Genomic DNA, 17,212 nt, shown 5'->3' with positions numbered 1-17,212 from the left:
TAATGAAACAAATTGTGATAAATCTTTAGTTAAGAGACTATTACATACCATAAGCTTTTAATTTCCTAACAGTTCAAATTTGCGAGCTATGAACTGCCATTCGTTCTAGCTTTTTTTGTCAGTACTGGTTTTTTACTTGCAGAAATTTTATTTTACTTCTTAACTGAACTTTTCTGTGACTTGGACCTGATAAATGAACTTCACTTCCAACGGAAACAGCTGTCAAGGGTCTCTTGCAATGAGTGTTAGTGTTTTTATCTGTATTGGAATTTTCATTTGTGTTTTCAACGTATAGTAACATATAGGTATTACTTTAACTGAAGCCAGTGGGATGCATTAAAATTTAATTTATACAAATATTCTGAAATAGGTACAGAACTCTAAGTTCACTCTAACACATTACGTAATATGAATCATATTTTGTATGATAAACTACGATTCTTTGAGTGTATCAGAGAAATGTCAAGTTTTGTATTAAATATGGAATGTTTCAGCCTTTCCATTATGTAATTGTTGGCGTGGAATGTCTTCTTCAACATTTTCTTCCACCAATAAGTACAACAATAAATCTCGATCAATAATTTGAGAAACGTGGGTCTACATGTACGAACTCCTCACGTTGAGCTGCAGGCTATTTGCACTTGAAGTTGTCAGGCAGTGAACTTGCTCAAATAAAATACTTTTAACTTCTATTTTCTCCATACACTAGTGAGATATGGCGTTTCTTCCAATTCTGAAAAGTAAATCGCTACGTTAGCTACATTTAGTACACAGCAATGTATCACCTAAAATGAAGCAAACGTGAAGTAGACAGCGACCATATTTTTTACAGTAAACCCTTCGAATTGTATGCATCAGAGTACTTGGATATTAAGTGTCACAGTAACTATGATCAATATCGAAAAAAAGACTTCACCATCAAACTGTAATATGAAACTACAAGATACGAAAAATCAATTATGTATGTCAATTAGTTTCCTCAGAATCGAATAAGAGGTACTCACACAGTAGAGCAGGAAACGCGCAAATGAGAAATAACTCGTATTTAATTTTTCAAGGGAAAAGGCACACCCTGTCGAAAAACAAAATCAGGAATTGATGTAGCTTTTCTTTACTTACATACAGTTTTTTTTTTTTTTTACACTTTAATTAGCTTTCACTGTTAACAGCAAGAAAATTGTAAACTGCCGATCAGCCACTTCGTGCAAATCGCTCGTTACTTTCATGTGTGACTTTTTCTCTTACTACTGCTCATTATATATTTATAACATTAGGAGTACATCAAACAACTGTTTACTTGTAATTAAGCCTAGCAGGTAAAATGCACAATTAATAAAATAATTGTATCCGTTCGCTGTCTACTGTGTTTCAATATGGCCGACTTTGCGCATGTGCGCTAAATTTTGGCATGCGGATTGCAGCCAAGTTTCCATTCCGTGTATCCTATTCTGTGACTTACCACTGCCGTTCATTCTTATGATGGCCACTGTCACGCCAGATTTGCACATTCCACTACCGTGGACATTTCTCATATCTCGGGTCAACAATCTTTAGCAATGGTCAACTTACAGACGAGGTTAACGCAAGGACGCCGGCAGACTGTATAAAGATTCTAATGGGAACAGGAGTCACATTCGATAGTCAGATGAAGGATCATTTGAAGTCAAAGGTCTACCCGACTGTCATCTGCTCCGTCGCTCTGTACGGGACCGAATGCGAGCCATCTACTGAAGAGGTAGAACGGTGACTGTGGGTCATCGAGACGAAGAAGCTTGTGTGGACCGTTGCCATCATGTTTCGAACGATACTATCAGGAAACTTTTGGGGGTCACACCGATCCACAAGAAAATGCGAGAAAGCCGTCTGCGATGGTTTGTACATGTGCTGCACACAGAGGACAAATACTATGGTAAATGCAGCATACTGTGGATATCATGGGAAAGAAGCCGAAGTGACGACCAAAACAGCACAATGACCTGAAGGCTGTAAATATTCATCCAGATCTGGTCCACGATCGAACTAAATGGAGAGAGCTAATCCACTCAGTGGACTCTGCCACCAGAAGGGACAAATGCTAAAGAAAAAGAAAAACAAGACCTGATCGTAAACTTAATATACAACACGTTAAAGTAGAAAAAAACCAGGCCCTGTTGGAAACCGCATGGCGGATCAACAGCCTGGTACACTGGCTGGCATGTGAGTGGTTTCAGCAAGTTTTCCATGCTCATTTTGACAAATACTGGGCTGGTCTCGTGTCACCCACTCACAAAATACGATACACAAACAAAATACCATTGCCACCGGTAGGGCATCCGGCCATACAGTGAAAATAAAAAATAAGAAAAAAATTTCCAGATAATAAAAACAGCAGACAGCTTAGTATGGGACAGAAAGTATACCAATTTGACTTTTATAATTTTTTCTCAGTGAGGGCACATTGATCCACCAAATTTTTCGAGCATTAAACAATGAAGCAGTACTTGAAAGTTGCCTGTTAAGCGGCCGCTTTTCATTTGTCAATTTTAGTACAGTACCAGGGATTGAAAATAAGGCTACAGTTGTAAGGTTCTTTTACTTAGAACCCAACCGGTTTCGGGCTCTTATACGCCCATCATCAGGTGTTATACTGAAAATAGCAATAAACCGGAGATAGTAATTGTTTTTACACACCGTAATACACATAAAAAAGCAAAAGAAAGTTCCATATAATATTTTAGAAACTACCAGTCGGGCTAGGAGCTGTAAAAACTAAGTCAATGGCAGAGTGACACCAGACAGTACTACGGACGACTGCCTCGATAAATAAATATGCAATGAATACGAGGACACTTACACTTCGTGCTGTGACCCCGAACGCGGCGTTGAACGAGTACAGGACACAGTGTACCATCAGCGAGCGCAGAGCACGGAGGAGCGTACGCGAAGGGTGAAGCGAGCAGGTAAACAAGAGTGACGAGAGTACTGCCATCTGTTGACGGGAAGAAGAACGCGTGGACACTAGCCCTACCGTTCACAATTTTAATTAGTGATGTATTTTAAAATGAAAAAAACCCCTACATGAAAAAAAGTTGAAAGTCCATTATGAGTGGTAATGGAACATATTGAGGAGGGCAGTACAAAAACTAAGTGGAAGCCGGCGACATAAAATTTATGTACAGGGTGTTTCACTAAATGTGTTTGCCTCTGTAAGTTACGAAGTAATAGGCAACGGTAATATTTATTGCGTTAGGTGAGCATAACAAACGTTACACTGTCAGCGGAGCTACGAACATAGTTTTCGTGTTATTATCCAAAGAGCTACAGCAAAGAGATACAATTTTTTAAATGGAATCAGTAACACCAGTTGTGTATACATCAATTTAAATTACATTCCTATCACTTTTAGTTTGGGAGCTACAACCCTTCAAAGTTTCAGGGGCAGATACCACACACGCTGCGCATAACGTAATGCGCCTTCTGAATGTGGTGCGGCCGAGTTGTGACGTCGCCGGTGTCACGGAGCGAGAAGCTTCCTCAAGCTGTTAGACTGCCGACTGTAGCCGCGTACGTTCGTATACCCGGCAGTTCGAGCCACACAAACAAACGGGGCTCAATATACCACAGTTACTGACATCGGATGAAGATGGAATACAGGAATAATGAGTACGTTAACATGTTGCTGATGCTCGGCGAGTGCCGACACGATGCCACCGAAGCAGCCATGGCGTACGCCGTGAGATATCCTAGGCGAAGAGCTCCGGCAGCCATTACGTTCTTACGCGCCGAACAACGACTTCGGGAAACAGGCAGCTTGGTATTGCGCCGCAGTAACAGACGAAGAACTGCAAGAAGTGAGGAGTCGGAGGTCTTTGTTTTAGCTGCTGTACACCACGATCCTCATGTCAGCTTACGAGCCGTTGCTGCAGTCGCTGGTGTCAGTCTCACATCTGTGTGGCGTGTAGTGCACGCCCACAGGTTTCACCCGTACCGCTTGTCACTGACCGAGGAGCTGCATGGGAACGATTTCCGTGCGAGAGTTACATTCCGTGAATGAGCCATGCGTAATTCCGTTCTGGAGTCTTTACAAGGTGTTATGTTCTCTGATGAGTCCACGTTCACAAATTATGGTGCAGTGAGTCGCCATAACGTGCACTACTGGGCCGCAGACAAACCTCGGTGGGTACGACCTGTCGGCCTTCAACGTAGGTGGTCTACTAATGTATGGCGTGGAATCCTTGGGGATGAAATCATCGGTCCACACTACTTCCCAGGTACACTGGCAGGGGAGTTATACCGCATGTTTATATTCGACAGTTTGGGTGGCATCCTTGAACATATGTGGATGCAGCACGATGGTCACCCAGCCCATTCTGCGCGTGCTGTTGTGGAAGAACTAAACAACAGGTTTGCAGGAAGGTGGTTGGGGCGCCATGGTCCTCATTCCATGGCCCGCAAGGTCGCCCGATTTATCACCATTAGGTTTCTTTTTGTGGGAATATTTAAAGGATCGTTCTTATGTCACTGAGCCCACATCCCCAGACGATCTAAAACGGCGCATCGAGGACGCATGTTGCTCCGTGACACCGGCGATGTTACATCTCGTCCGCAGATCCCTTAGAAGGCGCTTTGCATTGTGCATTCAGGAACATGGGCACACATTTGAACATCTTATTTAAATCAACTTCCCACCGCCAGAACATCCATCACCCAACACTCATCCATGTAATATGTACAGCGTGTGGTATCTGCCCCTGAAACTTTGAAAGGTTGTAGCTCCCAAACTAAAAGTGATAGGAATGTAATTTAAATTGATGTATACACAGCTGGTGTTACTGATTCCAGTGCATGATAGAAACAACTATTGTTCCATTTAAAAGAGTGTATCTTTTGTCTGTAACTCTTTGAGTAATAACACAATGAACTATGTTCATAGCTGCGCAGACAGTGTAACGTTTCTTGGTGTCCTACCGCAATAAATATTTCCGTCACCTATTACTTCGTAACTTACAGAGGCAAACACATTTAGTGAAACCCCCTTTATAAACCGTAAAACACAATGAAAATTTTTTAATTTAGTGGGTGTGGACGCAGATTCATTTGGTCTTCTCAAGTATACTTTGATCCAATGTGAAGGGCTGGAATAACTCTTCCATGTAGATTTCTGGCCGCTATTTACCTCTTTAAAACATCACGGAAGTGTTTTGCTTTTTTATTCTATATTAATTCCTATTTCATTCTGTGAACGTGTGCCACCTGCTTTGTGCATCGAACCATGTGGCTGTAGGTCGGCTGTGATATGTCGTAATACAAGTCAATGTTTACACACTGCATTCCTTAACTGTTTAAAACGCAGCGAAAATGTTTTGCTTGTTGATTCTGATTTTACTGTTTGAATTTATGCTACCTTCTTTGTCAACTGAACCATGTAGGTCACCTTAGGCATTAACGAATACAGGATGGCGCACGAAAAACCGCCCCGAGTGCAGATTGCTCGCCAATTAAGCACGAATTGTTGCCCGCCACGAGCAGATACAACAAATAGAAAAACATATAACAATTAACAAAAAAGTAACAAATAAGCTAATACAAGGGTCTACATTTACTGAACTGCTCTGGTCTTTTACATTACATTACTCAGCCACTGAAAATGACCTCTTTAGCCGGCCGCGGTGGCCGAGCGGTTCTAGGCGCTTCAGTCCGGAACCGCGCGAGTGCTACGGTCGCAGGTTCGAATCCTGCCTCGGGCAATGGATGTGGGTGATATCCTTGGGTTAGTTAGGTTTAAGTAGTCCTGGACTGCTGACCTCAGATGTTAAGTCCCATAGTGCTCAGAGCCATTTGAACCATTTTGACCTCCTTATGCTTAACTGCACTTTTGCGCGTGTCCCAACACGTTGTTACACACTTAATGCAACTCTCGCGTATGTTCTCAAAATTTCATTAAAAATATCGTCCTTCAAGTGGGTTGTAGCCATACACTTTCCCTTTAGACTAACCCACAGATAAGCTACAAGTGGTTCCGGCCGGCGTAAGAGGTGGTCACAATCCTTTGATGACAGCCCGTTCTTGTGTGAATCTTTTATGAAATGGAAATGAGCGTTTGGCGTCATTGGCCGGGAGGCCCCTTGTGGGGCAGGTCCAGCCGCCTTGGTGCAGGTCTTATCACATTCGATGCCACATTGGGTGACCTGGGTGCCGGATGGGGATGAAATGATGATGAAGACAGCACAACACCCAGTAACTGAGCGGAGAAAATCCCCGCCCCAGCCGGGAATCGAACCCGGGCCCGTAGGACGGCAATCTGTCACGCTGACCACTTAGCTATCGGAGCGGACTGAATCTTTCATGAATTCGTGAGACGGGCTCTTGTGAAGTAGGATAGTTCGCTTCACCCCCTTGAAAGACTGTGCGTAAAATTCTTCAAAGACTCGCATATACACAGCGATGTTTACAGTTGTTTCAAAAAATGTGGGACCCACAATCCGTCTTCCTGAAACGTCACTCGTGAATGGCTTTCTCATTAATCGTAAAGAGGTTGCTTGTTGACTAGTATCAGGTATTCTGGGAGTTCACATGAGCTGTTAAATGGAACCAGGCGTCATGTTTCATGAAATACAGCAGCAGATCCAATGCTGCACTCTCAGTCGTTTGACATAGCCACATATAGTAATTCCAACTTTTTGCCTAATCTCCCTCCTTCACTTGTTGGACACATGCCATTGTTAGGGCTACATCTCTACACTAACAATACCTACGCTAAACGTTCACTTGTTGCGACAGTTTACTTGTCGACTTCTTTGGACTCTGGACCAAATGGTTCAAATGGCTCTGAGCACTATGCGACTTAACTTCTGAGGTCATCAGTCCCCTAGAACTTAGAACTACTTAAACCTAATCAACCTAAGGACATCACACACATCCATGCCCGAGACTGGATTCGAACCTGCGACCGTAATGGTCGCGCGGCTCCAGACTGTAGCACCTAGAACCTCTCGGCCACCCCGGCCGACCGTCTCTGGATCATTCGCTCTCGAATATCCGCAATCACATCAGGTGTACGAACGATGGGGGGAGGGAGGAGATTAGTGTTTAACGTCTCGTCGATACCGAGGTTATTAGATACGGAGCTTGCGCTCAGTTTAGGGAGGTAAATTGGCCATGCCCTTTCAAAGAAATCATTCCGGCATTTGGCTGAAGTGATTTAGGAAAACCACGGAAAACCTAAACCAGGATGGCCGGACGCGGATTTGAACCGCCGTCCATCCGAATACGAATCCAGTGTGCTAACCACTGCATCACCTCGCTCAGTAGGTGTACGAACGGACTGGTCCTGTAGTATGCCACTTTGTCACCAAATCCTGTTCCTACTCTTTGCAGAAATGTCCCGCGTTTCCTTATAATCCGGTAGACACGTACACCTCCATTACTGCGATTCTTTCCTCAAGGGTCACATATCCCTGACACATTTATTTCACACGTCTTAGTCGAGTCTCAACGGCTTTCGTACTGACAATACAAAAAGTAGTCGAAACAGCTTCGGAACAATAGATGACAACTGGCGGGCCACAATGAGCAGTCTACTATACCGGGCCGATTTTCCATGCGCCACGCTGAACTACTAAATGTTCTCATAGCACTTTGTTTAACATCATGGAAGTGTTTTTCTTATTGTGTTTCTATCTATTCCACTTTCATTGTATGAATTTATGCCACTTTCTTAGTCCGATGAACCATGTGACCGTAGTTCAGTTTAGACGACGTTACTAGACAAGTTAAGATTCGTAACTCTTGCAGGCTTAATACACCTTGTTTCGCACGTTTCTTTATCCCAGTAGTTCGTATACAGTCATTCCCGAAAAGTATTCCACATGATAAAGAAATGCAATTGCCTATCACCTCTATCAACTTAATTTTCATGTCCACATCTGAGACGTGTGTTCTACTTCCGTGCGTAATACGGTATGTTCTTCACCACCAATTTATTGTTATTAGTATGATTTCTTCCAATATATATCACTTTCGTGGTTTACTGCACCATAGGCTTGTCAAAGCTTGGCACAAAAGTTATCCGTACAATGAATATCACCAAGCAATATTTACATCACACTCCTGATAATGTTCACTTAATTAAATTCCTATGCAGCTCGTTTACCATTTATGTTTGTCAGGCAACTTACAGTTTATGAAGCGGGCTTCTTGTAGACTGATGAACGAAAAAAAAGGTGGAATATTGAATACGTGGAAAACACCAACTAGAGGGAGTCAAGAGGTCAAACACTGTTGTGAAAGGCAGATATCGGAATATTTCTAACAAACAATCGAGTATGTGATACTCTGAGATGAAAAGGTTGTCACAGGAGAGGAATTCGAACTGGATCACATCAAATCAGACAGAATACTGCTGACAAAAGAAAGACGGAGAGAGAGAGCTTTTGCTTACACAGGGACTGTACGAACTTACCCTCAACGGTTTGATTCATGATTACATGCTGTGTAGGGCATGACTAGAATTTTAATGAATGTTAACAACGAGACAGAACTCTCATATTTTTAAGAGAAGACATTGTTTGCAAATTTTAGGCATGCTTATTTACTGTGTATAGTCACAAATATTTAAGCAGTCCGCAGCCGAGCCAGTAAGCGAGTAGACTCATAAGTGAGAGCTCTATGGATTGAACCGCGCTGGTAGTCCATTCTCCATTTCACGTAATTATAAGAATAGATTTATTATGACAGTGTAAATTATGAATATTTAGTGATTCATTTGTTATTTACGTAATATTTTTCCAGAAAAGAGCAGAAAGAACTTTCTTCGCTAGGAGACTGGAAGTAGGAAAAGCTTACATGAGACTTGCAGCCAAATCAGAATAATCACTTTGTTTATATTATTATATCTACATTTGTGACAAGTACAGTGTGTACTCTATGGAACACTGCGCGAATCAGGATGGTAATGACCGTAGAACCATGTAAAACGATCATTATTGCGACATACAGCACACGTGATGACGCCGAATTTTTTTCACGTGCATGATTTTTGAATGTGTTTACTGTAAAACAAACTTGGTTTACGTTCATAAACGGTTCTCGGCTATCACACAATTTAGAGCGTACCACGCATATCGAAGCTCATCATCGAATACGATTATGGTGTGCAATTGATTGAATTACGGTGCAGTCATCTCTAGAAGCTGTCACTCCATTCTGCTCGATGACGTAAGTGCTATTTTGTAATAGTATTAAGCTGCCTCGCCTGCATGTGAAAATAAACGTCACAAGGCCGCACCAGAGAAGTACACCGCGGAGGGATTACTTTAATGCTTTGAGTTGGCACAATAAATTGGGAATCGGCGACCTTGCAGTTACGAAACTAATCACTTACTCTCTCAGCTGCGGACTTCTTGAATACTAGCGACCGTAAAAACTACATGAGGAGGCCCAAAATTTTCAAAACTTTCCTCAAAAACGGTTGAGAATTGCTTCTTGATGTTTGCACGTGTTGAAGTCTCAGTCGTGCCCTGCACACTCATTCAGTATGAATCACATCGGCGAGAGTAAGTCCGTGCGGTCCCCATATCAGCTTCAGAATCAGTAGACCCGTCAAACTGAGAGTCTCGTACGTGGGCACGACAAACACATTTGCTTACTTGTGGACAGTGGGGCTTATTCGTGTCGCATTTCGTGTTGTTTTGGCAGTTCCCTACTAGCAGACTGCTCATAATCTAAGTGAGTTATGTGCAAGGGGACTGTTTACTGTCCGCGTGGACACTCGCGTGTTACCGTTCCGAGACATGACGCCAGGCCATCGTGGAGGCGAGATCCGGCAGCCGGCGGTGAGGGCCGCGCGCGCTGCGAAAGTTTAAGGATGCCGTCTGCGCCCGCGGCGGTTGTCGAAACCGTGACCTTTGCCTCGAGTGCTGCCATCCCTGTGCTTCACCCGTCTATCAACGGGCTTCCCGCAAACCGCGGACGTTGCACAAGCTCCGACACCTCCCACTTCTTACAACCGCTGATATTCAGCTCACTCCTGTTGTCTGTGGAACAGAGTGCATGCGACGGCGGAAGGTAAATCGATTAACTGAATGAACAGCTTCATGTTTTCACGGCGCAGTAATTGAGGCCGACACCGACATGGCTCAGAAACGGACGTCTTGATTTCCATTATCGTACACCGTATTTATCCGAGAGCGAATGTACTAATACCCAACAATTGCCATTGTATTTTTCCACAGTGCACATGTTGATTACTATAAGCTATCAACAGTGCCATAACATTCCCCTTCCCATTTTCCGCAGACTTAGGACTGTCTACATGCAATAGGCACGGTGACGTTCAAATGTGTTTGAATTCCTAATGGACCAAACTGATAAGGTAATCGGTCCCTACGCTTACACACAACTTAAACTAACTTAAACTGTGCTAAGATCAACACACACACCCATGCCCGAGGGAGGACTCGAACCTCCGGCGGGAGGAATATCATGGAATGGAAAGAGTAAAATAGAGCGTTCAGTTACAGTGGAATCGAACATAAGAAATTGCCCTATGAATTGCGGTCTCAAAGTTAACCTATATAATGTCCGTATTGGTGTTACTTGAAATCAAGGATAAGGCTTCCATATGTTTAATTTTTTTTTGTTAGGGAGCAAAAAAAAATACAAATGGGAGGAAGTTTTTTTCATTCACCCTTTGCATTATAAATATTTGGTGCAACATCTTAGGGAAACTCCTGAAGGCCCCATCTACAAATAAAGTTCATACTGCTTTGGCCTGAGCAAACCACAACATTCTTTTCAGAGTCGTTCACAAATTTAAAAATTGTCTCCCCTGTTTGTATGGAAAACATTTTTCGCCAGAGCTTCAAGTAATTCCGCTAATTGGCCAAATTTGGAAGTTTGCGAATACGATTGGCATTAATTTTTTTCTTATTCGAATCAAATCCTGATGGCTCAAATGGCTCTCAGCACTATGGGACTCAACATCTGAGGTCATCGGTCGCCTAGAACGTAGAACTACTTAAACCAAACTAACCTAACGACATCACACACATCCATGCCCGAGGCAGGATTCGAACTGCGACCGTAGTAGTCACGTGGTTCCGGACTGAAGTGCCTAGAACCGCACGGCCACCGCGGCCGGCTCAAATCCTGAGTTCTGAGAGTGCGTACATCAGCATTGACTAAGCTGACGTGTGTAAGTTTGCAGGGGCTGTCACACAAATTTTCTGCAGCCTTTGTCTTCACAACATTGCTGAATCTGTCGATTTAATTTACCAGAGTCATCCTTTTCATGATTACGACGCAACTGCCAACCGACAATTATTGGAAAGACTGCACAGATAATATTGTGGGGAAGGCGAAACAAAGACTGCGCTTTGCTGGCAGAACACTTAGAAGATGCTACAAACCCACTAAAGAGACAGCCTGCATTACACTTGTCCGTCCTCTGCTAGAATACTGCTGCGCGGTGTGGGATCCTTACCAGGTAGGATTGACGGAGGACATCGAAAAAGTGAAAAGAAGGGCAGCTCGTATCGTGTTATCGCGCAACAGGGGTGAGAGTGTCACTGATATGATACCCGAGTTGGGGTAGCAGTCACTGAAATAAAGGTGGATTTCTTTGCGGCGAGATCTATTTACGAAATTTCAGTCGCCAACTTTCTCTTCCGAATATGAAAATATTTTGTTGACAGAAATGATCATCATAATAAAATAAGAGAAATCAGAAATCTAACGGAAAGATTGTTTCCACACGCTATCCGAGAGTGGAATGGTAGAGAAGTAACATGAAAATGGTTCGATGAACCCTCTATCAGGCACTTAAGTGTGAATTGCAGAGTAACCATGTAGATGTGGATGTAGGTGTAGACAATACAATTTAAATGATTTAATTTCACAAAACACTTACATGTTCTCCTCACACGACTGGATCTACCAACGCCATCGACTAGACACTTATGGAAATTTATACCCGTCTAGCACCAACAGTTTCTTGGCCTTTTCACTTGTCATTACATCAACCTCAATCGGTCGCACACAGAGCACTGAGTACTTACTAACATGACTCAACTGTCTGCGCGGCGGTGCAATGGTCCAGCAAAGCTCCGCCGCCGAAAGTTAACTGAATCAACACTGATGTTATTGTTCGGCGAACTAATCGAAAATGGGAATCGGGTCGTTCACTATTCGACTGCAAGGGGACGGAAAACGGGAGCAGCAATAATTGATACACTACATTTCTGGAATCGAGCAACATAAACGCTGTCTCTTCGTTTACTAATTATTCGCCCAGATACCTTTCGGCCATTTTCAGAGTGGGCTGACAAACTGAAGCTACAGAACTCTCTCCATCAATTCAAACCACAGATTCACAAGCACCAGAGACGATGATCGGCGAGAAAAGATTTGAATAAATTGAATCTGTGGCTACGTGGTCATTGCACGCTGGTATATCGACGTATCGTTGTTATCTACACTGTATAGACTTTTGCTGGCTGAGCTTCTACACCTAAGAAGATTTTTCGAAGCAAAGAGTATTCTACACAACAGATACGCAACAGATACGCAAAGCGCTATGAATAAATCCGAAGTGGACCCAAGGTACGAGGGTGGTCTGAAAAGTTCTCGGAATCACCACGGGAGGTCAGCTCCAGCGCAACGAGTTGTTCACGTGATATTCATTGGACTGTATCCTGTAAACACGTGCCACATCAGTGCGTTTGGAAGAGAACTGTGGCGGTGACGTGGCTCTGCTGTTTTTCCCGCGTAGTGACTTGCGAAGATGGAAAAAATCGAGATCTGAGCAGTGATTAAGTACTTCGCAAAGAAAGGCATGAAATCAAAGGACATTCATGCCGATTTCCAGAACACACAGGGGAATTTTGCTCCTTCATATTCAACTATTGCCAAGTGGTTCAAATGGTTCAAACGGCTCTGAGCACTATAGGACTTAACATCTGAGATCATCAGTCCCCTAGAACTTATAACTATTTAAACCTAACTAACCTAAGGATATCACACACATCCATGCCCGAGGCAGGATTCGAACCTGCGACCGTAGCGGTCACGCCGATCCAGTCTGAAGCGCCTAGAACCGCTCGGCCACTCCGGCCGGCTTGCCAAGTGGGCAAATGAATTTAAATTTGGTAGGGAGAGCTTAGATGATCATCCGCTCAGTGGTTGACCAAGATGTGTCGCTACTCCAGAAATCATTGCAAAAGTGCTCAAAATGGTCATGCAGGATCGCTGATTGAAAGTGCGTGAAATTGCTCACGTTTGCCAGAAGTCATCTGAAAGGGTATATCACATTTTAACTGAAGAATTAGAAACGAAAAAATTATCTGCAAAATGGGTGCCACGACAAGACAATGTGCGCCCGCACACATGTGCCGTCGCCATGGGAAAATTACACGGACTAAGGTATGAATTGCACCAGACCCGCCTTATTCGCCTGATATGGCCCCGTCAGACTTCCATCTCTTTCCAAAACTGAAAATTTTTCTTGGTGGACGAAGATTCCCTTCAAACGAAGAATTGACAACTATTTTGCAGGCCTGGAGGAAACTCATTTTCGAGATGGGATCAAGGCACTGGAACATTGATGGACCAAGTGCATTAATCTACAAGGAGACTATACTGAAAAACTAAAAAAAGTTTCATTGATGTAAGTACCTATTTTCTATTCCGTTCTGATAACTTTTCAAACCACCCTCGTACGAGGAAAAAGAAGGAGAAAGATTTAAGTTCACCATTTTCCTGTCATATGTTGTAACCTCCCCACAAAAATTTTAAAAGAATGACAATATTATTTATGAATGCTAATGGACATTGCGCTAAGTGTAACCTCTCCACTGAAATTTTAAAAGACAGAAATATAATAATAAATGGGAACCAAGTGTAACCTCTCGCAATGAAATCTACTGACAATGACAATTAAACAAAAATTAGCAATCTGACCCAAGTATAAGTTCCTCACAAAAAAGAAAGTCGATTCAGTGATAAAAAAAATCTCAGTGATAATGAAAATTCAATTAAACCGAAATATCGGTCTTTGGCCCTGTGCAAAAATCAGAATTAAATTCTTACCTCATTGTAACTGCTAGTCAAATTTCTGCTCTTATTCTTGCGCACGGATTGGAGGAACTGCATTGCAAATAATAATATTCCTTTTTTTTTTTTTGAAATTTAACTGAAACTTTTCTTTAAGGGAAGTGGAACGAAATCGTTAGTTCAATTAAATAAATTTTTTTTGTAAAATTGCTTAGAAATCAAAATTATTATTGGGGCACTTGTTGGAAATTAATTACAATAAATAAACTTTACATTATCTGATGATTACCTTAATTAACAATATACCTCATTCAGCATCTTGACCAGTGTTGCCGACAGACTACATCACACAACCGCACTGGGCTGCTACTACTGACCGACTGCTCTGCATGACGACTACTAGCGTACTCCACGACGACTACTACTGTACTGCTCTACATGACGACTACTAGCGAACTGCTCGCAACACTCGCGCGGTCAAGCGCAGACTAACCACGATAATAGACTCTCTGGTCAAAGATTTTAACGTGCCTCACCATCGCTGCTACGTTACATACGTGTTTCATAACCCTCCACTGGGGGGGCAAAAATTTGGCAGCGATGGTGAGTCACTTGGACTTGCCATCGCAAGAAATTTTTACAATTTACAGAATATTCAAATTTAGTACATAAATTAAATGTGGTGCACACGCACCGAGTACAAAATATATCAGACAAAGACAAAATGTGAGTACAAAACATAGTAGCAAATCAGAAAACTGTATATACAAATTATTTGACAGATAACAGAGTGCACATGCACTGAAAAAATTCTTTAGCATAAACAGAATGGCCAAAAAAAAAAAAAAAAAATCATGATGACAAGTGACATGAGTGCACATGCACTGCAGTTCAGAACATATCAGTAAATGATGAAATGTATATACAATGAGTAACAAATGACATAAGTGCATACACACTGAAGTATTGAACATACAGAAATCATAAAAGGTATACAGAATGAGTACAAATCATATTGAAAAGTGAGAAAAGTGCACAGGCACTGAAGTTCAGTAGAAAACATATTAACACATAATCTAAGTGCACATGCACTGTAGTTCAGAACATATCATTAAAATAAAAATGTATATACAATATAAAAGACAAGAGTGTACATATACTGTACTTCAGAACATATCGAAAAAATGTCTTTAGCATTTTCGCAATAAATAAACATAATAGCAAAAAAAATCATATCGACAAGTGATATAAGTGTACTCGCACTGGAGTTCAGCAAATCGAAAAAAAATGTATAACCCATGAACATAAATGATGTTAGCAAAAAAATGATTTTCACTATGTGACAAGAATTAGGATAGGAAAGGGAAGGATTGCATCATGGTTGTAGCACTTTAGATTGCACACAGCTGTTCTGAAAGTCCATATCTTTCCACAGAAGTACAACATCAAGTGACACAATTTGAAGTTCTTTTCCCATCAGAATTTATCAGTGTAGCCAAGACACTGAACTGTCGTAGTAATGTTCCATGTTCTCATTTTGGCAGTACACTAGGTACACCAAACAGTGGGACCATAATAATGTCTTCATCGCTCACGGTCGTGGACAGCATGTCGTGTCAACACCACGCTCTTACAAGGCACACCAACATAGAATTAGTGCAAAACCAAAGATAGTGCTCCATGATCACTAGGATAGACAGGACAAATGGACATTGCAGTAATTCAGGGTAGTTAGCTCATAAGGTGAAGGACATTAAGTCACATAATATTGACAATTACAGTCGTCATTAGTAGTTTGCGGCATTCATAGCCCAGTTATTGAACATTTCTGTACCAAGTATGTAGTATTACAGAAAAATGTTCATTAATTGTTTTACATAGAATCAGTAGCCTTCTTTTCCTAGTTACAAAGCATTATTTAATAATCGCATTCTACTCCAGTTACAAAGTATAGCATAGTTAATTAATCATTTGTCATTTCAATATAGTATTAATCATTAGCTTTCTCCTAATTACAAAGCATTATGAAACAATCGCATTCTTTTCCAGTTACAAAGCATAGCATAATTAATTAATCATTTGTAATTCCAATAGTAATAATCATTAGCTTTTTCCTAAGTACAAAGCATTATTAAACAATCGCATTCATTTCCAATTACAAAGCATAGCATAGTTAATTAATTATGTGTCATTCCAATATAGTAATAATCATTAGCCTTCTCCTAATTACAAAGCATTATGAAACAATCATATTCTTTTCCAGTTACAAAGCATAATTAAGAATCATTAGCCTTCTTCTAATTACAAAGCATTATTAAACAGTCGCATTCTTTTCCAGTTACAAAGCATAATTAAGAATCATTAGCCTTCTTCTAATTACAAAGCATTATGAAACAATCATATTCTTTTCCAGTTACAAAGTATCAACATTGAAAACAAGAGCTAATTAATGGCATAATTAATAACAATTCATTGAGTGACATTAATTATTGGCACTCAGTGGCCAGCAAGTATTGAATAGAATAAAACATTGTTCATCATTCAGTATTATTCAGATCATTACGAAGTCATTATTAAAAATCAGTTAATTACAGTCATAGCATTAATAATCATGGCCATTATAAGTAGTCTCATTACAATAAAACATTGTTCCTCATTCAGTATTATTCAGATAATTACGAAGTCATTATTAAAAATCAGTTAATTACAGTCATAGCATCAATAATCATGGGCATTTTTAAGTAGTCTCATTACAATAAACAGTGGCAGTTATTAGCCAGTTACAAAGCATTATTTTATACATACATATTTTTATTTTTATTTTTAAGAAGTCATTACTGAAGTGACATACTATTCAGAGTTGATCAGTATTATTCAGAACTTTCTCGAACTGGTATCACTATTTGGGACTGTTAATACATTTTTTTTGTTAGCAATGCATTGCGTTGGGATCGATAATTAATTGCTGAGGCATAACACTATTTGCTTTTGACCTATTGCTGCAAATGAGGATAGGTAACGTCATTCGTCATGAGTCAGCTGTAGCAAGGTTATGTAACAAGGCAGTATATGTGATCACATTTATAAATGATAAACACAAATGGGTAAAAAACAAAAATGCAAGTACTAGAACAGGTATAATAAGTAACAGGTTTAGTAAGTATCATGAAAAGCTTCTCCTGGA

The sequence above is a fragment of the Schistocerca piceifrons genome, chromosome 2 (assembly GCF_021461385.2).
Source record: "Schistocerca piceifrons isolate TAMUIC-IGC-003096 chromosome 2, iqSchPice1.1, whole genome shotgun sequence".
NCBI classification, from domain to species: domain Eukaryota; kingdom Metazoa; phylum Arthropoda; class Insecta; order Orthoptera; family Acrididae; genus Schistocerca; species Schistocerca piceifrons.
This window is presented reverse-complemented; position numbering follows the sequence as displayed.